This window comes from Delphinus delphis, chromosome 6 (genome assembly GCF_949987515.2).
Source record: "Delphinus delphis chromosome 6, mDelDel1.2, whole genome shotgun sequence".
Lineage (NCBI taxonomy): Eukaryota > Metazoa > Chordata > Mammalia > Artiodactyla > Delphinidae > Delphinus > Delphinus delphis.
The window spans coordinates 56269881-56297242 of NC_082688.1; the positions used below are offsets into that span (position 1 = coordinate 56269881).

Sequence of the window (27362 nt, forward strand, 5' to 3'; positions counted from 1 at the left end):
AACACAACACTTAGCTTGTAACAGATAATTGCTCAGGCTTAGGGATAATGAAAGTGTTGCATGTGACATGACTCTCATGTGAATTGGAAGTATAAAAACAGAACATAAAATCCATAATTGCTGGATTAATTTAAGATGGAAATGGGGAGAAGACAGAAAGCAGTGAATCTTAGTTGACAGGATTGTAACTATTGGCTTTTTACATGCTATTAAAACCTGCTAAAATCTCATCCATTCAGCTCTCCCTTCTACAGCAATTTGGTTCTCTGCCAAACTTTCGGTAATAAATAGAGACTGCAAGCTCTCTGAACAGAGAACTGCAGCTTTTCAGGGGAGAAATCAAAACAAGATCACAAGGTAAGAATGAAATCAATATTCTGGTAGATTTTTAGTCACGTCTTGCAAAGTGAGACCTTGAGAACCATGGAGAAATGGTTTTATTTCTATAAAATAAAGGATTAGGTCGATTTATTATTATTGCCAATAGAAGTAAAAGTTGATGATAATAGTTGCTACTAACTTCGAATTCCATTTTGCTTTCCTTTGAGTGATTTATAAAATTATTAACAGATTGCTAAAATAAATTGTTTTTATAGTACTGTTCCCCTTCCTCACCACAAAACTTCGTAAAGCAAGTTGATAATTCTATTTCCTACTCCTGAAATGCTTATCCAAGACAAACATACTCACAATTGTTTACAAGCGGTTTTCAAGAAAGAAGGACAAATATAAGAACTGAAAAGTGCCATTCCCTCAAAACAATCTGCTCAAAAATAATTTGTGAAAAAATAAGGAATTAACATTCTAAATAAGTAAATTTAAAAGCTCATTAGTGTTGTTACTATTCTTCATTTAGAGTGAAAATAGTTTTTGTTCTCTTTAATTCTTGCTGTCTTGCACTTTCCTTTGCCTTATCTTTCCCTGCATGAATACTTGCCTCCAGACTATTTTAATTTAAAACATGACACAAGGTCCTAAGTATTGTGGCTGCACAAGAGTTGATTCTAGAAGGTCTTCGGAGACTTGAGAGTGGAGTATCTAGGACTAGGTGTGGCTGGATATTCTTGATGCTCACTCACTCCTCAGCATTGTGCTTCCTCAGCTTGAATCATCTCTTTATGTCACTGTATGCATCCCTGTATGTCATCCTATGCTGTTCCCTACATCCCTACCTACTGCTTCTCACATTTGTCTTTTGAATACTTAGTGCACTTCTTCTAATTTCGACCCTGAAAAGGCACAGCTCTGTGTTCAGAAAACTTCAGAATCCTCTGTTTCTTAAAGTTTAGGGTGGGTGCTTGAGGTGAATCACACAGCTGGGTAGTGTCCTTAAACTGTAAAGAATTCTCATGGGCATCACTGTCTGCAACTCAAATTTCACATTTTCTTCTCCATGCTTCTCTGAAAGGATCCTGGATTTCCTACAAATATTTGACTGGTGGCTGCATAATTCATTTTCTCAGCACTATGTTGACCTAGATTTTTTTCACTTTCCCATCACTGTTTAACTTACAATATCTAAAGCAAGAATGTACCTCTTTTCCTTTCCCATTTATGGAGAGAGAAGAATCCTGAGGGGAACTTTCACTTAGGGGTTGAAATAGGTCTAAAAAGTAAGGGAAGCAATTGAGAAATGGGAGCTGCCTCTTCTGGCCAAAGTCTGTAGAGGATTAAATAAACAGCTTTCGACCAAATTCAGGGAATGTATCTGAGTTTCAGCTGTAAAAAGTTCTGCTCCATGGAGGAATTAAATCATTACAGGGAAATACTGTGGGAGGTGAGGAGGGGGGTTGGGGTGCAGCATTGAGGGAAGAAAAAAATAAACACCAAGAATTGTTTATGCGAGTAAATCTGACAGCATGAGGTCTGTTTTGGAGATATGAGTGCAAAGTTAAATCATTACATGGAAGTACTGCAGAGGGGGCAGCACTGGGGGAAGAAAAATATATACATCAGGGAATATTTATGCCAGTAAATCTGATAGCATGAAGTCTTTTTTGGAGATGTGAGTGTAACTGCGCCAAAATCAATGTATCTTTCATTCAACAAGTTGAAATTTTGCCAAACATGGTGGGAATCAAGTGATAGAATTCTCTTATATCTCAACTTGCAGCAGGAACATTTAGAAACATTAAGACCAAAAATAATCTCCTTGAACAGCAGAAAGAGATCTTAATTCCATTAAAAAAAAAAATGATGCTTGGTTCAAGGACTTTAGGAAATCCTGGTAGAACCTCTAATCTCTTTTCAATTTCCCTGTGGTTTCTCTGGTGCTATATCTGTATGCAAAAAGGAAACTTTAAGGGTACACAGCCTTAGAGGACAGGCAAAGTTCATTTTTGGAGGTGTTAAGGGGGGGAATAAAGAGTTTGGGGCACTTCTTCCCTGTAGCAGACTCCTGGCACACGTTCACATGCTGTCCTTATTATTGTTGGTAAATCATGCTATATCTGTGAAGGTTTTTGATTTTTTTGTTTTGTTTTGTTTTTTGCTTTAAGTGAAGAGTGCAGTATAGCATAATAGTAAAAAACACAGATTTTTAGAGTAAGATAGGCCTCAACTCCATTATCTGTCATTGATTAGCTGTATGATTTTGGATCTTAACTTTCCTGAGCCTGAATTTTTTTTTTCTTGTGTAAAATGTAAAAGAAAATCGAAACAATAATAAAACACTCTACCCTAGAGTGGTGATGAGATGCTTATGAAGGTAAAGCAAGTCAGAAGCAGTCATGAAAGGTAACTGTTAATGATCACTGAAATTTTACTAAATGTGAGACATTCATTCCACATTCTCCCATTTAATCTTCACAGTACCTCTGTGAAATAAATATTATCTTCTCCATTTATAAAATTAAGCAGGTGAGATTTAGAAAGATCGTACTAACCCAACATGACACAACTAGCAAATTTCAGACAGCAATTAAAACCCAGAGTTAAGTTCCATGAATGAGAAAGACCAACAGAGAAAATGGATTCCAAATGACTTAATTTAATGTGTCTCTAATCCTCTTTGTGAAGCCATTTTCTACTCAAATTTTCCATCATTTCCAAACAAAAATTTTAGTGAGATAACATTAAAACCTTTCACCTGTTTTCCTTAGGGCTACATTCATTACCATCTGAGGGAAAGTGTTCTTGTCAGCCACTGTTCTCTTATGTGACTTTCTTTTGTCATTCCCACTGGTAATGCCAGAACAAACAGTATCCATCCATAAACTTGGCTTTACTTTTAACCAGCATACCAGTCTACATCTAGTTCCCCTTCACTTTGAACAGCTCATAAATTGGATGATCATCACAATTTTCCCCAGCAGTGTTAATGAATCTGAGACCTTTTGCAATTGTAAGAATGTTTTGCTCATTACTTCTCTTGGATTTCCTAGCAAAGATTAGATATTTTCTTAAAGAGTTGGACAGAACTTCATAGTTTTGCATGTCTGCTGTGTTCAAATCTCAACCACTCTAACTTCTTAGCCCTAACTTCTTAGCCTGCTGGCTCTATCAGTTGCAGTTGTTTAAGAAATGCTATTTAAGTAGTTTATATTTTCTTTAAAAAGAGGAAATGATATGACTTTTCCCCATGTTCTTTCATTTGGGGGCTTGTTAAACCCAAACATGAACTTTCCTCTAACCTGAATTTATTAGTTCCAAATTTTTTCCTACCTAAGGTTTTATTTTTCAATTATCTTTTATACATATATTGTATATATTAATTGTCTACACTCTTTAGCAATCCTGTTTAAACAATACTTTATCAGTAGTCAGCATGATTGCTTCATGCAGGTAAATCAATAGTAGTAATATTGTTTCCTTGAGTAAATATTTCTTATTTTCTAGTCATTTTTAAGAGTTTGAGCCACAGACCTAGGTGCCAACATTCATTCTAGTGTAATTCGGTGGCTATCTTTAGCTTCCTTTTTTTTCTTCATTATGACTTGTATAAGATCCATATTACCTCAATGTATATGTAGCATTACTTTATCAAAGAGCATGCATATTTTTTCCTTCACTGACTTTCTCACATGCCATATGGTTTGTGAAATCATAATCATAATTGTCACTATGTGGTGCCAATTACATTTATTAGAATAAATCGGATGTTATTGACTCAAAGGAGTATAAGCTGTTTTACTAAAAAAGTTTGGAGGGTTCCATGCCTAGGATGTGACATATAATGCTTACATGTGGCTGTCCAATTATTATTACCATTCATTATGTCAAGTGGAAGGATTTCTCCTCAGTACTATGAGGTCCATGAGATTAGACACAGCATTTAGAAGCATTAAAGTCATTCGCACTGTGATGTGCCAGTTGGAAAAAAAGGTTGTTTATAAATCTTTGTATTTTTTAATTCATAAAAGTATAAAAAATTAGATAGAAGTCCAGTTTATAGCAGCGTCCAATTTATTTTTCTGGTTATTTGTGGGAAATGCTCCTAAAAGAGCATCTGGCTTTAGACTTATTGGCTCTCCCTACTATCTAGATAGAATCATGCAGGGACTAGTAACCTCGAGGGTTGTAGTTCACTGCTAGGTTCAGATAACTTCTGTACTTATTACATGCAACACCTCTTCTTGGCAAAGAAAGGGACACCAGTTATATTCTTTTGCTCTGCATCATTAGGCATAGAAAGAGGTCATATCTGTCCAGGGGAGGAAAATAATTAGGTCTTATTTTGGAGAAGAGAAGTGTCTAGCATAGTCTTTTCATTTCAGTAGTTTTCACTTTAAACCCAGCTACCAGGTAACCAAGACTGAGCTTACTTGGATTCCCATGTAAGGATGATGAAGTCAGCAATCTGGGAAACTGCTACAGCCCATGAAGTAGGCAGGGTGGGAGACAAAGGCTTGTCACATCATGGTGGACAAGTTTCCAGACCTCTGAGTTGTATTTCTGATCATTGCACAAGATAGCTCTGTTGAAACATTTATGGGAATTAAATATCCAGGGTATGGATTGTGTCTTAGCTTATTCAGGTCAATGTCCAGGAACTCACACATCTGTGAGTAGAAAGCTTCTATACTCTTGAATTTTAAACATCTTCTAACAATCAAATTTAATATCTAATACACAATGCAGTATATCACTGGGTGGCCATTTGGTTGTGAAAGAAAATCTCATGGTCTGTCCAGGGATGATGTTCAAAACATTTAACAGCTGGCATGGCATGGCAGAGATAAGTGAGAAAGGAACTAGCCACGTGGAGCATGCCAGCTGAATACCAACTTTGGAAGGGACTCTCATTGTGGCTTTGGCCTCTATCAACTAATTTGGGATAATGTGGTAGTGAAGGAGCTGTGGAATAGCTTAAGTTTTGCGGTACGCAGGCCTCTCACTGTTGTGGCCTCTCCCGTCGCGGAGCACAGGCTCCAGACACGCAGGCTCAGTGGCCATGGCTCACGGACCCAGCCGCTCGGCAGCATGTGGGATCTTCCCAGACTGGGGCACGAACCTGTGTCCCCTGCATCGGCAGGCGGACTCTCAACCACTGCGCCACCAGGAAAGTCCAGTGCTTTTCTCTTTTGAGCATCATTACGGACTCATGATTTTTGGTGATGTGTAATTAACTCATTTTCAGACTTGTTTTGATTAGCTATAATTTTTTGTTGTCTTCAGTCACTTGGTCACAATTTAGCACACAGAAGCCCCTTCACGGTGGCTCTTTCTTTTTAAACTACCTCAGAACTTTAAAATATGCATCTCTGTTCTCAGGCAACAAGTTATTCAGGCTCACCCTGCATTTCTTCTATCTGAAACATTAAATCAGCCATTCTCCAAAGAGCCCTAGTTTCTTCAGTGGAGAACATTATTAGGCTACCAAAATCTGGGCCCTGGGATATACATTGGATTATATCATCTTAATACTGAAATTAAAGCAGTTCAGTTAAAATCATGAGTTCATATTTGTATTATCACTGGAGTTCTATGATATATGTCAAAATACTTCTTACAATTATTTTTAATATTTTATTTTGTTATGAGTATATAAACATTTGTTTGATTTACACTTTGGTCCAATTGTTTAAGTTCTTTTTGACTTTGAAAATGTTGATGTGTTATTAATTGACAGTTTTTTAAATTTGGTTGCTGCATTAGTTACTGGAGGATATGGAAACCTGCTTAACAGTTCACTTTATAAATAGGATGTTAACTGAAGTTTGATCTTCAATGTCTTTACAAGTCATTTCATTTGGCTACTATGTGTGCACCCACAATGACTTAATGCATGATTATATGTATATGATTTTCATAATCAATATTATACACAAATTAATATATATATATAAATTTTTGGTGAACAAATCCTACTGGTGTTTTACAAGAATAAAATAGCAATAAAAGTACTATATTGGCAATCTGTAAAATTAATAGTAAAACTAGTAATAATAGTACCACTATTGGCAATCTGAATTTTTTTTTTAAAAGAACAACTCAAATAATTACTTATAAATTTCAAAATCTTTTCATGATATAAAATTTTTCAGTTTATCCATTCTGTTTCTGTCATATCATGCTTTTCTCTCATATAAAATATTTTTATTGACTTTAAAATATCAATTTATGTATTCATATTATTATACTAAAATTTTGCTTAAAATATATCATTACTTAAATATTAAAATGTTTAAACTAGCTGCTATGGAACACAGTATGAAGGTTCCTCAAAAAATTAAAAATAGAACCACCATATGATCTAGCAATCCCACTTTTGTGTATGTATCCAAAAGAATCGAAAGCAGGATATTGAAGAGTTATTTACACACCTATGTTCATTGTAGTATTATTCAGAATAGCCAAGAGGTGGAATCAACCCAAATGTCCACTAATGAATGGATAAAGAAAATATAGTATATACATACAATGGAATATTATTCAGCCTTAAAAAAAAAGGAGGAAATCCTGTCACATGCTACAACAGGGATGAACCTTGAGGACATTATGCTAAGTGAAATAAGCCAGACACAAATACTGTATACTATATGATCCCACTTATAGGAGGTATTAAAGTAGTCAAACACAAGAAACAGAGAGTGGAATGGTGTTGCCATGGGCTTTGGGAAGGGGGAAATGGTGAGTTGTTGTATGATGGATATAGTTTTAGTTTTGCAAGATGAAAAAGTTCTAGAGATCTGTTGCACAACAATGTGAACGTAGTTAACACTACTGAAGTGTACACTTAAAAATGGTTAAGATGGTAAGTTTTATATTATCTATTTTTTACTAAAATTAAAAATGTTTATAAAGAAGGGCTTTGAGCAGGGGGTGGGGGAGAATGTTTAAACAACCCAACTGTATTTAGAGATATTATTAAGTCAATGTCCAGAATACATTAGATGTTAGCCATTTCTTTTTAGGATTTAGAAAAAGCCAATGTAGATTACATTTAGACAAAAAATATGTAAAGATAATTTGTATCACTTGATATGCTTTAGCTGCAATAAAAGAATAACAAATTGAATATGGCTCAAATTATAAGGACACTTACTGCTCACTTAACAAGAAGTTCTGAAGTTGGCAGCCCCAGAGTTGGTGCAAAGAATCAAGGACATAACCAAAAGACCCAGGCTCTTCTTACCCTTCTGCTCTGCCATTCTCAGACTGTCCATGATCTCTCCCTTTTTTGGGGAAAGAAAAGAGATTTGTCAGTTAAAAAACAACATTCATGCTAGGTAAACTCTCAGCATCCCCTCATTCCTGCAGAACTCCAACCATTTTTAGTTTTTTAGGACTTCTTGCCTGTCGCTGAGAAGGGCACCCAAATTCTTTTCAAAGTCATCCTGAGGATTCTGCCTTAGTCTGAAAAACACCTCAAAAATTGTCTTTAGGGGGGCTTCCGGGAAGATGGTGGTAGAGTAAGACGCGGAGATCACCTTCCTCCCCACAGATACACCAGAAATACATCTACACATGGAACAAGTCCTACAGAACACCTACTGAATGCTGGCAGAAGACCTCAGATCTCCCAAAAGGCAAGAAACCCCCCACATACCTGGGTAGGGCAAAAGAAAAAAGAATAAACAGAGACAAAAGGATAGGGACGGGACTTGCACCAGTGGGAGGGAGCTGTGAAGGAGGAAAGGTTTCCACACACTAGGAAGCCCCTTCACGGGCGGAGACAGCAAGTGGCGCAGGGGGAAAGCTTTGGAGCCGCGGAGGAGAACACAGCAACAGGGGTGCAGAGAGCAAAGAGGGGAGATTCCCGCACGGAGGATCAGGGCCGACTGGCACTCAACAGCCCGAGAGGCTTGTCTACTCACCCGCCAGGGCAGGCGGGTCTGGGAGTTGAGGCTCGGGCTTCAGTCGGAGTGCCGGGAGAGGACTGGGGTTGGCGGCGTGAACACAGCCTGCAGTGGGTTAGTGCACCACGGCTAGCCGGGAGGGAGTCCGGGGAAAAGTCTGGACCTGCCGAAGAGGCAAGAGACTTTTTCTTCCCTCTTTGTTTCCTGGTGCGCGAGGAGAGGGGATTAAGAGCGCTGCTTAAAGGAGCTCCAGAGACGGGCGCGAGCTGTGGCTAAAAGCGCAGACCCCAGAGACGGGCATGAGACGGTAAGTCTGCTGCTGCCACCACCAAGAAGCCTGTGTGTGAGCACAGGTTACTAACCACACCCCGCTTCCGGGGAGCCTGTGCAACCCGCCACTGCCAGGGTCCCGGGATCCAGGGACAACTCCCCCAGGAGAACACATGGCGCGCCTCACGCTGGTGCAACGTCACGCTGGCCTCTGCCGCCACAGGCTCGCCCCGCACTATGTGCCCCTCCCTCCCCCCCGGCCTGAGTGAGCCACAGCCCCCGAATCAGCTGCTCCTTTAACCCCGTCCTGTCTGAGCGAAGAACAGATGCCCTCCGGCGACCTACATGCAGAGGCGCAGCCAAATCCAAAGCTGAGCCCCTGGGAGCTGTGAGAACAAAGAAGAGAAAGGGAAATCTCTCCCAGCAGCCTCAGAAGCAGTGGATTAAAGCTCCACAATCAACTTGATGTACCCTGCATCTGTGGAATACATGAATAGACAACGAATCATCCCAAATTGAGGAGGTGGACTTTGAGAGCAAGATTTATGATTTTTTCCCCTTTTCCTCTTTTTGTGTGTATGTGTATGCTTCTGTGTGAGATTTTTGTCTGTATAGCTTTGCTTCCACCATTTGTCCTAGGGTTCTATCCTTCCTTCTTTTAAAAAAAAAATTTTTTTTTCTTAAAAATTATTTTTTATTTTAATAACTTTATTTTATTTTACTTTATCTTCTTTCTTTCTTTCTTTCCTTCCTTCCCTCCTTTAGACAATGAATCATCCCAAATTGAGGAGGTGGACTTTGAGAGGAAGATGTATGATTTTTTCCCTTTTTCCTCTATTTGTGAGTGTGTATGTGTATGCGTCTGTGTGAGATTATATCTGTATAGCTTTGCTTCCACCATTTGTCCTAGGGTTCTATCCGTCTTTTTATTTTTCTTAATAATTATTTTTTATTTTAATAACTTTATTATATTTTATCTTACTTTATTTTACTTTATCTTCTTTCTTTTTTCCTTCCTTCCCTCCTTCCTTCCATCATTACTCCCTCCCTCTCTCCTGTCTTTCTTTCTTTCTTTCTACTTCTACTAATTCTTTCTTTCTACTTTTTCTCCCTTTTATTCTGAGCCATGTGGATGAAAGGCTCTTGGTGTTCCAGCCAGGACTCAGTGTTGTGCCTCTGACGTGGGAAAGCCAACTTCAGAACACTGGTCCACAACAAGGACCTGGAAGAACTACAGATGAAACAAACAATGATGAACAACACAATAAATGAAATTAAAAATACTCTAGATGGGATCAGAGTAGCAGAATAACTGAGGCAGAAGAACGATTAAGTGACCTGGAAGATAAAATAGTGGAAATAACTACTGCAGAGCAGAATAAAGAAAAAAGAATGAAAAGAACTGAGGACAGTCTCAGAGACCTCTGGGACGACGTTAAATGCACCAACATTCGAATTATAGGGGTTCCAGAAGAAGAAGAGAAAAAGAAAGGGACTGAGAAAATATTTGAAGAGATTATAGTTGAAAACTTCCCTAATATGGGAAAGGAAATAGTTAATCAAGTCCAGGAAGCACAGAGAGTCCCATACAGGATAAATCCAAGGAGAAAAACACAAAGACAAATATTAATCAAACTGTCAAAAATTAAATACAAAGAAAACATATTAACAGCAGCAAGGGAAAAAAAAATAACACAAAAGGGAATCCCCATAAGGTTAACAGCTGATCTTTCAGCAGAAACTCTGCAAGCCAGAAGGGACTGGCAAGACATATTTAAAGTGATGAAGGAGAAAAACCTACAACCAAGATTACTCTACCAAGCAAGGATCTCATTCAGATTTGATGGAGAAATTAAAACCTTTACAGACAAGCAAAAGCTGAGAGAGTTCAGCACCACCAAACCAGCTTTACAACAACTGCTAAAGGACCTTCTCTAGGCAAGAAACACAAGAGAAGGAAAAGACCTACAATACCGAACCCAAAACAATTAAGAAAATGGGAATAGGAACATACATATCGATAATTACCTTAAATGTAAATGGACTAAATGCTCCCACCAAAAGACACAGATTGGCTGAATGGATACAAAAACAAGACCCATATATTTGCTGTCTACAAGAGACCCACTTCAGACCTAGAGACACATACAGACTGAAAGTAAGGGGATGGAAAAAGATATTTCATGCAAATGGAAACCAAAAGAAAGCTGGAATAGCAATTCTCAGATCAGACAAAATAGACTTTAAAATAAAGACTATTAGAAGAGACAAAGAAGGACACTACATAATGATCAAGGGATCAATCCAAGAAGAAGATATAACAATTGTAAATATTTATGCACCCAACATAGGAGCACCTCAATACATAAGGTAAATACTAACAGCCATAAAAGGGGAAATTGACAGTAACACACTCATAGTAGGGGACTTTAACACCCCACTTTCACCAATGGACAGATAATCCAAAATGAAAATAAATAAGGACACACAAGCTTTAAATGTTACATTAAACAAGATGGACTTAATTGATATTTATAGGACATTCCATCCAAAACAACAGAATACACATTTTTCTCAAGTGCTCATGGAACATTCTCCAGGATAGATCATATCTTGGGTCACAAGTCAAGCCTTGGTAAATTTAAGAAAATTGAAATTCTTTCAAGTATCTTTTCCAACCACAGCGCTATGAGACTAGATATCAATTACAGGAAAAGATCTGTAAAAAATACAAACACATGGAGGCTAAACAATACACTACTTAATAACGAAGTGATCACTGAAGAAATCAAAGAGGAAAATTAAAAAATACTTAGAAACAAATGACAATGGAGACACAACGACCCAAAACCTATGGGATGCAGCAAAAGCAGTTCTAAGTGGGAAGTTTATAGCAATACGATGCTACCTTAAGAAACAGGAAACATCTCGAATAAACAACCTAACCCTGCACCTAAAGCAATTAGAGAAAGAAGAACAAAAAACCCCAAAGTTAGCAGAAGGAAAGAAATCATAAAAATCAGATAAGAAATAAATGAAAAAGAAACGAAGGAAATGAGAGCAAAGATCAATAAAACTAAAAGCTGGTTCTTTGAGAAGATAAACAAAATTGATAAACCATTAGCCAGACTCATCAAGAACAAAAGGGAGAAGACTCAAATCAATAGAATTAGAAATGAAAAAGCAGAAGTAACAACTGACACTGCAGAAATACAAAAGATCATGAGAGATTACTACAAGCAACTCTATGCCGATAAAATGGACAACCTGGAAGAAATGGACAAATTCTTAGAAATGCACAACCTGCCAAGACTGAATCAGGAAGAAATAGAAAATATGAACAGACCAATCACAAGCACTGAAATGAAAACTGTGATTAAAAATCTTCCAACAAACAAAAGTCCAGAACCAGATGGCTTCACAGGCGAATTCTATCAAAAACTTAGAGAAGAGCTAACCCCTATCCTTCTCAAACTCTTCCAAAACATAGCAGAGGGAGGAACACTCCCAAACTCATTCTACGAGGCCACCATCACCTTGATACCAAAACCAGACAAGGATGTCACAAGACAGAAAACTACAGGCCAATATCACTGATGAACATAGATGTAAAAATCCTCAACACAATACTGCAAACAGAATCCAACAGCACATTAAAAGGATCATACAGCATGGTCAAGTGGGGTTTATCCCAGGAATGCAAGGATTCTTCAATATATGCAAAACAATTAATGTGATAAACCATATTAACAAATTGAAGGAGAAAAACCATATGATCATCTCAATAGATGCAGAGAAAGCTTTCAACAAAATTCAACACCCATTTATGATAAAAACTCTGCAGAAAGTAGGCATAGAGGGAACTTTCCTCAACATAATAAAGGCCATATATGACAAACCCACAGCCAACATCGTCCTCAATGGTGAAACACTGAAAGCATTTCCACTAAGATCAGTAACAAGATAAGGTTGCCCACTCTCATCACTCTTATTCAACATAGTTTTGGAAGTTTTAGCCACAGCAATCAGAGAAGAAAAGGAAATAAAAGGAATCCAAATCGGAAAAGAAGAAGTAAAGCTGTCACTGTTTGCAGATAACATGATCCTATACATAGAGAATCCTAAAGATGCTACCAGAAAACTACTAGAGCTAATCAATGAATTTGGTAAAGTTGCAGGATAGAAAATTAATGCACAGAAATCTCTGGTATTCCTATACACTAATGATGAAAAATCTGAAAGTGAAATCAAGAAAACACTCCCATTTACCATTGCAACAAAAAGAATAAAATATCTAGGAATAAACCTACCTACAGAGACAAGAGACCTGTATGCAGAAAATTATAAGACACTGATGAAAGAAATTAAAGATGATACAAATAGATGGAGAGCTATACCATGTTCTTGGATTGGAAGAATCAATATTGTGAAAATGACTATACTACCCAAAGCAATCTACAGATTCAATGCAATCCCTCTCAAACTACCACTGGTATTTTTCACAGAAGTTGAACAAAAAATTTTACAATTTGTATGGAAACACAAAAGACCCCGAATAGCCAAAGCAATCTTGAGAACGAAAAGCGGAGCTGGAGGAATCAGGCTCCCTGACTTCAGACTATACGACAAAGCTAGAGTAATCAAGACAGTATGGTACTGGCACAAAAACAGAAAGATAGATCAATGGAACAGGATAGAAAGCCCAGAGATAAACCCACGCACATATGGTCACCTTATCTTTGATAAAGGAGGCAGGAATGTACAGTGGAGAAAGGACAGCCCCTTCAATAAGTGGTGCTGGGAAAACTGGACAGGTACATCTAAAAGTATGAGATTAGATCACTCCCTAACACCATACACAAAAATAAGCTCAAAATGGATTAAAGACCTAAACGTAAGGCCAGAAACTCTCAAACTCTTAGAGGAAAACATAGGCAGAACACTCTATGACATAAATCACAGCAAGATCCTTTCTGACCCACCTCCCAAAGAAATGGAAATAAAAACAAAAATAAACAAATGGGACCTAATGAAACTTCAAAGCTTTTGCACAGCAATGGAAACCATACACAAGACCAAAAGACAACCCTCAGAATGGGAGAAAATATTTGCTAATGAAGCAACTTACAAAGGATTAATCTCCAAAATTTATAAGCAGCTCATGCAGCTCAATAACAAAAAAAACAAACAACCCAATCCAAAAATGGGCAGAAGACCTAAATAGACATTTCTGTAAAGAAGATATACAGACTGCCAACAAACACATGAAAGAATGCTTAACTTCATTAATCATTAGAGAAATGCAAATCAAAACTACAATGAGATATCACCTCACACCAGTCAGAATGGCCATCATCAAAAAATCTAGAAACAATAAATGCTGGAGAGAGTGTGGAGAAAAGGGAACCCTCTTGCACTGTTGATGGGAATGTAAATTGATACAGCCACTGTGGAGAACAGTATGGAGGTTCCTTAAAAAACTACAAATAGAACTACCATATGACCCAGCAATGCCACTACTGGGCATATACCCTGAGAAAACCATAATTCAAAAAGAGTCATGTACCAAAATGTTCATTGCAGCTCTATGTACAATAGCCCAGAGATGGAATCAATCTAAGTGTCCATCATCGGATTAATGGATAAAGAAAATGTGGCACATATATACAATGGAATATTACTCAGCCATAAAAAGAAACGAAATTGAGTTATTTGTGGTGAGGTGGATGGACCTAGAGTCTGTCATACAGAGTGAAGTAAGTCAGAAAGAGAAAGACAAATACCGTATGCTAACACATATATAAGGAATTTAAGAAAAAAAAATGTCTTGAAGAGCCTAGGGGTAAGACAGGAATAAAGACACAGACCTACTAGAGAATGGACTTGAGGATATGGGGAGGGGGAAGGGTAAGCTGTGACAAAGCGAGAGAGAGGCATGGACATATATACACTACCAAATGTAAGGTAGATAGCTAGTGGGAAGCAGCCGCATAGCACAGGGAGATCAACTCGGTTCTTTGTGACCACATGGAGGGGTGGGATAGGGAGGGTGGGAGGGAGGGAGACGCAAGAGGGAAGAGATATGGGAACATATGTATATGTATAACTGATTCACTTTGTTATAAAGCAGAAACTACACACCAGTGTAAAGCAATTATACTCCAATAAAGATGTAAAAAAATTTTTTTTTCTTTAATCTGATTTTCAGGACAGAAAACTAAGTCTTTAATCAGACATATCAGAAGCACTTCTTCCATACTAAGGGAAAAGAGGAATGTGTCCATTTCCCATTTGACCATTTTCTAGTCAGTTCAATTCATTCTTAAATACAGACGCTGATGTTCCTTTAATTTTTTTTTTTTAGCCATGAAATAGATTGCTTACTTAATTCTGTCAATGAGTCTCTTTGATCACCACACTTGAAAAAGTAGAATCCATATATTTTACAATTCACTGACAGTCTCTATTTCCTTTAACTTAAAAAATTCATTAACATATACACACAGAAAATTGCACAAATCATGTGAACAAACCTATGCAACCATAAAAAGAAACAGAAGAGTAAAGAACTCCAGAATCCTCCTCCTGCCCTCTTGTTGTCACTTCTCTCTACCTCAAGAAAAGCCATTATTAGGTTTTCTAATATCATATATTCAATATGCCTTTGGGGGTTTTGACCTATTTATAAATAAATTCATACTTTCTATATCTTTTTGTGTCTAGCCGCATTCATTCACGATTATGTTTGTGAGATACCTCTGTGTTGTTGCACATCGAAGTAGCTTGTTTACTCTCATTACTGGTTAGAATTCCTCTAAATGAATGTGCCACAATTTATCCATTATAATGTAGTCGGACATTTGCATTGTTTGCTGCTTGGAGTTATGTGACTAGGACTGCTAGGAATATTCCCCTACATATATTTTGGCAAATATTTTTATGCCTTTCTGTTGGATATATACCTTCAAGTAGACTTGTTGGGCCAAATGTATGTATATGTTCAGCTTTAGTGGATACTACCACATTATTTTCCAAAGTGGTTGTAGCAATTTACACTCTCATCAGCCATGTATAAGAATTCCAGTTGTCCCAAATCCTTGCAAATACCTGGTATTTCCTGTCTTCCTCATTTTAGCCATTTTGATAGATAAGCATTGTGGTTCTCCTTCAACTTTAATGCATGCATTTTCTTTACTTTTCCTAGAAATATGTTGTTTCAGTCTGGGGCAACTAGACTTAAGTTAGCTGACAAACACACTTCAGAAAAAGATATCTTCCCTAGGATTGTAGTTTTGGAGTTGAGGTATGCCTCTGTTGTGTACCAACTGCAAAGCAACATTAATTAGAGAAGAAAACATTAAGAAAACAAACCATCATATTATATTTGGGTTTCAGAAAAAAGTCAGGAACCACTTTTTTAAAATGTTACACTATAGTAGAAAAAAAGGATTGTTCTCTTAACCCCATGATCACAAATGGAGTTTTTATAGACTTTGAATACAACATACTTTAAGGAAATTTAGTCAAGTTATTACTGAATCATTATGATCTAATAATAATCCACCCTCAATGTTTTATTAAATAAAACATTGTCCAAGTGACATACAATTTAACGAAGTATCTACTTTATGTAATTTATCACAAGCATTTGATAAACCAGGTAATATAGAGGTTCTACACGTGACATCAAAGCACTAAAGGCTGACTGACTGACTGGTTTGGGTTTATTTTTAAGCACAAGGACAACTCTTATCTTCTGGTTGGGTGTCAGAAGCCTTAAGTTCAAACAAAGCAAAGGGTATTTTTAGAGCTTATATTTAGTCTTCATAATATAACTAGCAAGCACTAACTAGTAGTTGACTTCCATTCTTAAAGAGGAAACTTTTTTCTTAAATGTTTTTATTTTTATAGTGGGTCTGGTACATTATCTTCTACCAATGCAAAGTTTTGCTGCTTTGGGCTGCCTTCTCTTGGCCCTAAATTTTATTTTATTTTTTTATTGTTTGGCTGTACAGCTGCTGTGGAAGTGCAGAGTCTTAACCACTGAACCGCCAGGGAAGTTCCTCTTGGTCCTAAATTTTAGACATTAAAGTCCTTATTTCCCCATTACCATAAACATCTGGCTCACCCTTTCGGAAGCTCCTCTTGTTATTCCTCAGTTTTTCAAATCTGCCTTCAAATGAAGCCTACTAGCCCCCAGGATCATTCCAGAAATATCTAGTGGCATCCCTATGCACTGGGAATGGAAGTTAGGTATACTTTCACTGGCTTTAAACATATATATATATATATATATATATATATATATATATATGGTATCTGGAATAAACTCTTCTTATCAATGTTTTATGTAGTTAAGAAATGTACCATACCCAAATCAGTCTGCTTCTTTAGAAATTTAAAGATATATATTGCATTCTGCTTTAAAGATGCACTTCAAACTCTAAAGCTTTTCCTGTCTAAAATATGATGTTTCTCTTAAAAAACAAACAGCAAGTCACCTGCTAGAATTTCGGATGCTGCCCAGATAACCATATCCTTGTTAGGATTTGGAATTGTACAAATATTAAACCACTTTAGACTTTGGAATCTGGGCACTATTTCCAGAGTCATAGCTGACATTAATGGGCAAATTCTCATCTTTGGTTAAGCAATCTGTTTTGGTTGTATTGTTGCCAATTCCAGATGCTCTCACACTTCTTGGTATGTATTTGTGGAGAACAGGTAAGATCCAGAAATAATTCTTCCAAACATACATACACATAGATGCAATTACTATCTTTTTTATGAATAAACAGGGATGATAGAGTTTGATATAGCTTCATTGCCTACCGTTGCAAGTTGTTTTCCTTTGTGGATCTAGGTATAAACTTTTTAGAAAGCAAAACAAGGCAGGTCTAAAACAACGAACTGAAGCAAAACAGATTGGATTTTTATCTCCAGTTTTGAGTGCTGATTTTATGACCTAGTAACTCAGGTATATTCACATGCTGTGGCTTGGCACCTGCTTTTACCTTGTCTATTTCTCAGCAAAGCCTTTATCTCAGATTTTGCCCCCACTCCTTGTTCCCCTGCCACCTTCTATGGAATGCTGTGCCAGAAATATTTTCTGTGATTCAGTTTTAATCACATCTTCTAAAACCTTTCTCACTCTTCCCTCACTTTGTCTTACAAGCTAGAAGGAAACAAATCAAGGCTGTATGCCCTTATCCCCATGCAAAAAAGTGAGCAGTTTCATTGGTTCCTAGAGACAGCACATTGTACTGTGGAAGAAGGTATTCAAACATTTATTAAATTCCATACTTAAGGGCTTCCCTGGTGGCGCAGTGGTTGAGAATCTGCCTGCCGATGCAGGGGACATGGGTTCGAGCCCTGGTCCGGGAAGATCCCACATGCCGCGGAGCAACTAGGCCCGTGAGCCACCTACTGAGCCTGCGCGTCTGGAGCCTGTGCTCCGCGACGAGAGAGGCCGCGACAGTGAGAGGCCCGCGCACCGCGATGAAGAGTGGCCTCCGCTCGCTGCAACAAGAGAAAGCCCTCGCACAGTAACGAAGACCCAACAAAGCCATAAATAAATAAATAATTAAAAAAAAAAATTCCATACTTGAGACAAAAGGACAGCATCAAAAATTCCCCTGATAAAATGGAACAGTTCCCTGTATTTCTTCACACTTTGTTTTTCTTTGCTGTTGTTGCTTAAAATTTTAATGAAACATTAGCAGGTTATAGAGGAAAGAGCAGTCATAGCTACTGCTCTGTGAGTTGGGGACCTAAGTTCTGGTCCTGATCCTCCACCATATACTCACTCACTAGCTGTGTGACCTTAAGTAAGACCTGCTTTGAGTGTCACTTCCCTCATCTGTAAAATAAGGAGTTTTAGGCCAGCCCTGCAGTTTTTAATGGTACTCAGTGGACGGCAAATGTGCTTTAGTGGTTCTAGCATCTATCTGATGCTAATTTCACAGGTTCTGGGGCTACTCTAAGACTAAACACTGATCCATAAACACAATCAAAATTTCTTTTCTGCTCATCCAAATAGTTTCATTGTCTTCAGTGACTGACATTACAATCTTCTCTCTTTTTAAAAATGTTCTGCAGTTTCATATTTAATATATCAAGATGTAGATTTTTTTCTTTTTTTAAACCTACTTGAGATTCATTGGGATTTTTAGATCTGAGGATTGGGGTCTTTCAATAATTCTGGAAAGTTCTCAGCCTTTATATCTTCAAATATTGCTCATTTCCTATTCTATTTCCTTCTAAAATTCCAAATAGATACACATTAGACTGTCTCATTCTGTCCTTGAAGTCTCTTACCCCCATTTTTATATTTTTCATCTTTTTAAAAAAGTAATAATTATTTTTTTAAAGTCTTTATTGAATTTGTTACAATATTGCTTCTGTTTTATGTTTTGGTTTTTTGGCCGCGAGGCATGTGGGATCTTAGCTCCCTGAACAGGGATCTAACTCACAACCCCTGCATTGGAAGGCGAAGTCTGGACCGCCAGGGAAGTCCCTATTTTTCACCTTTAAGTGTTACTGGATTGTATTCCAAGGAATATCTTCAGATATATTTTCTAGTTCACTGACTCTCTTCATATGTGTCTAATCTGTTTAATCAATCCATGGAGCTTTAAGTTCAACAATATATTTTTCATTTCTAGATATTCTATTTGGATCTTTTTCAAATCCATTTGTTCTTTGTTCATGTTTTCAATCTTTTTAGAGCTCTACCTAAACATATTACAATCAGTTGTTTAAAAAAAAATCAGTTGTTTTATATGTCATTTCTGATTGTTCTAATACATGAAGCCTTTGCAGGTTGGTTTCTGCTGTCTGTTCCCTCCATGGGCTCTCACCATGATGCCTAGTATTCTTGTTTGCTTTATAAATCTTGACTGCAAATTACTCATTCATCCTGCAAATTTTTCTCTGTGAATATTCTGTGGCTTGAGTTGCAGCTGGTAAAATTCATCAAGATAAGATTTGAGTTTTCCTTTCCAATATGCCTTGGGATACTACCAACCTAAAACCATTTTATGTTTAATTCTCTATTTCAGGCTTTTGGAGGCACACAGGTAGTGAGTGTGAATACAGGCTGCAAACCCCTGTGGGGGCTGACTTTTCATGAGGAGATAAATTCTCAGAGCAATGGTTTCCCTTCCCTCGGACAAACAAGCTTCCTAGCTATCCCCTTCTGCAAGTGGGGTTTATTTATCTCAATCAGCCTTAACCTGTGAGTGTAGCCCTTTGGATATCCAGGTTTGTGCAGCAATTCCCTATTAGAATCCCCATCTTAGGCACATCCTGGGCTTTATTTCCTGGCCCCCGCACTTCATGTAGTTGTCCGCTTTCTCTAGCATTTAGCAGACAACTTTAGGAAAAAGCCAAGCTTGCATGCCTACTATACATTTTTACTTTTATGCCAGCTCAACGATAAATTTGAAAAAACTTTTTTTTTTTTTGCGGTATGCGGGCCTCTCACTGTTGTGGCCTCTCCCATTGCGGAGCACAGGCTCCGGACGCGCAGGCTCAGCGGCCATGGCTCACGGGCCCAGCCGCTCCGCGGCATGTGGAATCTTCCCGGACCGGGGCACAAACCCGTGTCCCCTGCATCGGCAGGCGGACTCTCAACCACTGCGCCACCAGGCAAGCCCTTGAAAAAACTTTAAAAAATATTTCTTACAGCATTATAGTTGTTTTGTCAGGTGGGCTGGCCATGGTAACTAATCCACTGTTATGTCGGAAACAGAAGTCTCTGATTAATTAACTTTATAATGAGCAAATATTATAAATTTAAATATATAAACCATAGTTATATTAATAAATCAACAAATTCCTGATTTTCTCTTTTTTGTCTCTTGGGGGTTCTATTCAATATTCCTTTTTCAGAAAAGGATTCTACTTCTTTAAAAGTTTTGAAAATTTCCTCTTCCACCCACAAACTGTAATGATTATAATGATTTCTCCTTATGATGTTGCTAAATCTATTAACTAGCTAGACCACCACTGATGGCGTATGAACTGAGTCTCAGTTTCACTCTCCCTTATAAGGTCAAATAATCCAGGTGGCATGTCATATTTTCAAACTTTTAATTTTGTTTTCTTAGTAGGGAAACCTTTTTGACCTAGAAAACTTTAAGCAGAAGCCCAGTATGGGAAAGAAGTTTCTGCTCTGGGCTCAGGAATAGGGAAGAAGATCTGAAAGCCAACAGATTTGAATTTCTCCACCACTTTTCTGGAATACCTCATGAATTCTAAAAGTTTGCTTGAGGTTTTGCTATGGGACCTTACGCAAGCTCTTTGATCTCTCTGTGCTTCAGTTTCCTCATCTGTAAAATAGGGAAGATAATAGTACCCCCTGATAAAACTGCTATGATGATTGAATGAGTTATATATATAAAGCACTTAGTACAGTACAGTATTGGCACAGAGTGAACACTATATAAAGGTTAATTTTTAAAAATACAGAACTTTTAACTCTTCAAAAATCCTATTGGATTTTTCATACTCTTTTGACTTTTTACAAAATTCATAATTTGTATATTACTTTTCCAGTTTTACTTAAAAAGAATTTTCAAAATAAAAGAAAAAAGTGATCTCAACTTTAAACTTCAGAGTCAAACTAAAACTAAAGACCTATTTATTCTATGTTGTTTCATTCCCATATATTGCTTTCTTCTAGCACTTAGGGCTCTCTGAATCCATAAAAACAAAAACAAATCTACACTACAGACTCAATAGACTTCCCTTTTCACTTTAAGTTTGCTCTAAGACAAAACATACCCAAGTCCATTATGTACCTTGATTTCAGATCCACCTCTACCCATCTAGGTTACTTAATGCTCCCTTGTCCGCCCGCCTCATCCTGTCTGCTATAAGGTTAGTGAAAAGAGAGGAGAAGGGCACAGGGCTGAGGCAGAGCTTGTGCATTTCTCTGAGGATGGTATCTTTTGGGTGGTCAAGGGGCTGGTGTGGCTGCTGGTATAGAACCAAGCCCAGGGAGAGGGGAAAGAAGGGGCTGAACCAGGAACCTGTATAGGAGCACAGGAAAGAGAGTCAAAAGGATAAGAAGACACTGGCTTTCAGGAACTCTCTTCATTTTTCAGATGAGGAGACTGTGACCTAGACAGCTGAAAAGCCCTGTGGGGAGGGAGCAAATCCTGGGTCTAAGCTTGAGAATGGGAGGTCATTCTACCTCTGCTTCTTCAAAAATTACTAAAGACTTGGTCCAATACACAGCTGGGTCTCCAAAGTATGTGACGCATGGGGAGGGGCAACCAAGGGGAATAAAACAACACATTGAACTGAATAATTCAAAATGTTGATCACACTAAAACCACAGGGCCAGAGGCCAAACATAATGTCAGCTTCTTTAAATGCTTTAGAAAAAGCATTGACCCAAGAACAAGAAGACCTGGGTTCTATTAGGCTGAGCCATATAAAACTGTCATTTTTGTAGGTCAAAATTCAGTAGTGCCCATTTCACACTGCTCAACCCACAGTCCCATTTCCACCACTCTGTGGATCTTTGGGATCCACAGAGGCTGGTGATGCCTGCCTTGTCTAGTTTGTAGGGTTTTTGCAAGGACAGATCCAAATTACACAACATTTATTGAGTGCCTGCTTATGGGTAGCTGCTTGGAAGACAAAAGATGACTAAGGTATAATGCTGGTTCCCAAGGAACTAGCAGTCCAGTGGAGAAGATAGGGAAACAAATAAAGTTGGATACGATAAGCAAATAAGGGAGGAAGCAATAAATTCTGTTGATTGGGAGACAAAGGAATTTGAATTGAGCTCTAAGGGTTAAATAGAAGTTTCCCAGGTAAAGGGGAAGAGGCAACTTTAGCAAGAGGAACAACTTGAGCAAGGCATGGAGGTGTGAGAGTGCATGGTAGCTTGAGGAACAGTAAATAGTCCAGTGGGTCTAAAATGCACAGGGCATAGAGGAAGGGGCTGTGTGAGGCTAGAAAGTCTAAAGGGCAGGTCGTACCAGTGTATAAAAATGATTAGATAAGACTGCATCCAGGAAAACCGTAAGAAAGCATAGAAGTGTTTTATAAATACTGTGTTATTTACCTTAAAGACATAAAAGAAAGTTTTCCTAAAAACTCATACCATCCTTCCCCTCCTCTAACAAAAGGTTCAGCTTGAGTCATAGATTGATTTGCCAGATTTCTTAATAGAGTGTTTCCTCTCCCTAGGAGGCATGTAGAAATTTTCAGAGATGTGGGGAGTGGGGGACAGGAAGTGATTCAGTTTGAGTGCTGTCTCATGGTTCCCCAAACTCAATCTCCCTTTCCTCGACATCACTTATTCTGATCTCCCCCAGAAGAAAGAAGTGAAGCCACCACAATCAAGGGAGTAGAAGGTCAGTGTGAGCACACTCCTCTCTCACCTTCTCCCTTCTGCTTCCCTGCAAAATCTCTCAGAATTAAGTCATACAGTGTTGCCAAGCTTAGCCATAATCCCCATTTTTTCTTCCCCCTACCAGACAGGACCAGTTTTGGGATGCTGACTTCTTTCAGTAATTTTCTGGTAGCCAACAACGGGTTGTGTAATCCCACCACATCCTCAGAGATCCTCTGCACAAACCAGAACATGCAATCTTGATGACACAGTGAATGGAATTAAAGGCCCAGGAATATAATTCTACTTCATTCTACCAATGGCTTCCATAGAATAAGAGAAAGAACCAGATGGACTTGATTTCAGATTCTGACTTTGTTACTTATTAGCTATGTGGCCTTTTCCAAAATACTTAATCTCTCTGAGCCTCTATTTCCTCACTTCTAGAATGGAGGCAATCATATTCAAATATTAGTGTCATGGTGACAATTATAAATAATGTATGTAAAACATCTGACCCAAAGAAGATGTCCAAGATACTGTAACTGTTATAACCGTTAGTATTATCGCCACCACCATCATTATTATGAGTTTGCACTAATGCAGACTCCCTACTGGTTTCATTCCTACCCTCTTACTTCCCTCAATCTGTTCCTAAAATGGCAGTCAGAGCACTCTTTTAAAAACTAAGTCATATTCCATATTACTTAAAACCCTTCTTTGGTTTCCCATTGTACTTTGTTTTTTTGTTTTGTTTTGTTAATCTTTATTGGAGTATAATTGCTTTACAATGTTGTGTTATTTTCTGCAGTACAACAAAGTGAATCAGCTATATGTATACATATATCCCCAAACTCCCTCCCTCTTGAGCCTCCCTCCCACCTCCCTATCCCAGCCTTCTACGTCATCACAAAGCATCGAGTTGATTTCCCTGTGCTATGCAGCAGCTTCCCACTAGCCATCCAGTTTGCATTTGGTACTGTATATATGTCAGTGCTGCTCTCTCACTTCTCAGCTTCCCCTCCCCCTCTGTTTCCTCAAGTCCATTCTCTACATCTGCATCTTTATTCCTGCCCTGCCACTAGGTTCATCAGTACCATTTTTTTTTTATTCCATATATGTGCATTAGCATATGGTATTTTTCTCTTTCTGACTTACTTCACTCTCTATGACAGACTCTAGGTCCATCCACCTCGTTACAAATAACTCAATTTCGTTCTTTTTTATGGCTGAGTAATATTCCATTGTATATATGTGCCACATCTTCTTTATACATTTATCTGTTGATGGACAATTAGGTTGCTTCCATGTCCTGGTTATTGCAAATAGTGGTGCAATGAATATTGTGGTACATACCTTTTTGAATTATGGTTTTCTCAGGGTATATGCCCAGTAGTGGGATTGCTGAGTCATATGGTAGTTCTATTTTTAGTTTTTTAAGGAACCTCCATACTGTTCTCCATAGTGGCTGCATCAATTTACATTTGCACCAACAGTGCAGGAGGGTTCCCTTTTCTCCACACCCTCTCCAGCATTTATTGTTTCTAGATTTTTTGATGATGGCCAGTCTGACTGGTGTGAGGTGATATCTCACTGTAGTTTTGATTTGCAGTTCCCTAATGATTAGTGATGTTGAGCATCCTTTCATGGGTTTCTTGGAAATCTGTATATCTTTGGAGAAATGTCTATTTAGGTCTTCTGCCCATTTTTTGATTAGGTTGCTTTGTTTTTTTCTTTTTTTTTTTTAGTTTCCCTTGCTGTGCAAAAGGTTTTAAGTTTCATTAGGTCCCATTTGTTTATTTTTGCTTTTATTACCATTACTCTAGGAGGTGGGTCCAAAAGGATCTTACTGTGCTTTATTTCATAGAGTGTTCTGCCTATGTTTTCCTCTAAGAATTTTATAATGTCTGGACTTACATTTAGGTCTTTAATCCATTTTGAGCTTACCTTTGTGTATGGTGTGAAGTAGTGTTCTAATTTCATTCTTTTACATGTAGCTGTCCAGTTTTCCCAGCACCACTTATTGAAAAGGCTGTCTTTCTCCATTGCATATTCGTGCCTCCTTTATCAAAGATAAGGTGACCATATGTGCATGGGTTTATCTCTGGGCTTTCTATGCTGTTCCATTGATCTAAATTTCTGGTTTTGTGCCAGTACCATACTGTATGGATTACTTTAGCTTTGTAGTATAGTCTGAAGTCAGGGAGCCTGATTTCTCCAGCTCCGTTTTTCTTTCTCAAAATTGCTTTGGCTATTTGGAGTGTTTTGTGTTCCATACAAACTGTACATAAAAACTTGTTCTACTTCTGTGAAAAATGCCATTAGTAATTTGATTGGGACTGCATTGAATCTGTAGATTGCTTTGGGTAGTATAGTCATTTTCACAATGTTGATTCTTCCAATCCAAAATCATGGTATATCTTTCCATCTGTTTGTATCATCTTTGATTTCTTTCATCAGTGTCTTATAGTTTTCTGCATACAGGTCTTTTGCCCCCTTAGGTAGGTTTATTCCTAGATATTTTATTCTTTTTGTTGCACTGGTAAATGCAATGTTCTGATTTTTCATGGTTAGTGTATAGGAATGCAAGAAATTTCTCTGCATTAATTTTGAATCCTGCTACTTTACCAAATTCACTGATTACCTCTAGTAGTTTTCTGGTGGCATCTTTAGGATTTTCTATGTATAGTATCATGTTATCTGCACACAGTGACAGTTTACTTCTTTTTTTCCAATTTGGATTCCTTTTATTTCTTTTTCTTCTCTGACTGCTGTGGCCAAACCTTCCAAAACTATGTTGAAAATAGTTCTGAGAGTGAGCACCCTTGTCTTGTTCCTGATTTTGAGGAAATGGTTTCAGTTTTTCACCATTGAGAATAATGTTGGCTGTGGGTCTGTCATATATGCCTTTTATTGGCTTTTTTATTTTGATTAAAAACTCTGGAGCGTTTTTAATCATAAATGGGAGTTGAATTTTGTCAAAAGCTTTTTACTGCAACTATTGAGATTATCATATGGTTTTCTTTTTCTTTTTTTTTTTCTTTTTTATTTTTTTGCAGTACGCGGGCCTCTCACTGTTGTGGCCTCTCCCCTTGTGGAGCACAGGCTCCGGACGTGCAGGCTCAGTGGCCATGGCTCACGGGCCTAGCTGATCCACGGCATGTGGTATCTTCCCGGACCGGGGCACGAACCTGTGTCCCCTGCATCGGCAGGCGGACTCTCAACCACTGCGCCACCAGGGAAGCACTATCATATGGTTTTTATCCTTCAGTTTGTTAACATGATGTATCACATTGATTGATTTGCATATATTGAAGATTCCTTGCATTCCTGGGATAAACCCCAGTTGATCATGGTGTATGATCCTTTTAATGTGCTGTTGGATTCTGTTTGCAGTACTTCGTTGAGGATTTTTGCATCTATGTTCATCAGTGATACTGGCCTGTAGATTTCTTTCTTTGTGGCATCTTTGTCTGGTTTTGGTATCAGGGTGATGGCAGTCTCGTAGACTGAGTTTGGAAGTGTTCCTCCCTCTGCTATATTTTGGAGAGTTTGAGAGGATAGGTGTTAGCTCTTCTCTAAGTGTTTGACAGGATTCTCCTATGAAGCTATCCGACCCTGGGCTTTCGTTTGTTGGAAGATTTTTAATCACAGTTTCAATTTCAGTGCTTGTGATGGGTCTGTTCACATTTTCTATTTCTTTCTGGTTCAGTCTTGGAAGGCTGTACTTTTCTAAGAATTTGTCCATTTCTTCCAGGTTGCCCATTTTATTGGGATATAGTTGCTTTTAGTAATGTCTTATGATCCTCTGTATTTCTGCGGTGTCACTTGTTACTTCTCTTTTTTCATTTCTAATTCTGTTGATTTGAGTCTTCTTCCTTTTTTTCCTGATGAGTGTGCCTAATGATATCTCAATTTTGTTTATCTTCTCAAAGACCCAGTTTTTAGTTTTATTGATCTTTGCTATTCTTTCCTTCATTTCTTTTTCATTTATTTCTGATCTGATCTTTATAATTTCTTTCTTGTAATAACTTTGGGGTGATTTTTGTTGTTCTTCTTCTTTCTTTAATTGCTTTAGATGTAAGGTTAGTTGGTTTATTGAGATTTTTCTTGTTTCTTTTTTTTTTTTTTACATCTTTATTGGAATGTAACTGCTTTACAATGGTGTGTTAGTTTCTGCTTTATAACAAAGTGAATCAGTTATACGTATACATATATTCCCATATCTCTTCCCTCTTGCGTCTCCCTCCCTCCAACCCTCCCTATTCCACCCTTCTAGGTGGTCACAAAGCACCAAGCTGATCTCCCTGTGCTATGCGGCTGCTTCTCACCAGCTATGTATTTTACATTGGGTAGTGTATGTATTTCCATGCCACTCTCTCACTTTGTCACAGCTTACACTTTCCCCTCCCCATTTCCTTAAGTCCATTCTCTAGTAGGTCTGTGTCTTTATTCCCGTCTTACCCCTAGGTTCTTCATGACATTTTTTTTTTTAGATTCCA

The 27362-nt window shown here is 37.9% G+C and overlaps 1 protein-coding gene across 4 annotated transcripts in view; it reads left to right on the forward strand.

Annotated features, from left to right (window-relative positions):
• Positions 1–325: 325 nt before the first annotated feature.
• The window catches only part of IL33 (interleukin 33), a 47787-nt gene continuing 20750 nt past the window's right edge, over positions 326–27362 (forward strand). For 2 of the 4 annotated variants that reach the window (XM_060013455.1, XM_069540723.1), the window contains exon 1: positions 326–357. The gene's annotated coding sequence lies outside the window, so the exon portion shown is untranslated. Of the gene's footprint in view, positions 358–8464; positions 8548–22715; positions 22883–27362 lie in introns of those variants that run through there. The other 2 variants (XM_060013454.1, XM_060013456.1) reach the window with 2 other exon arrangements.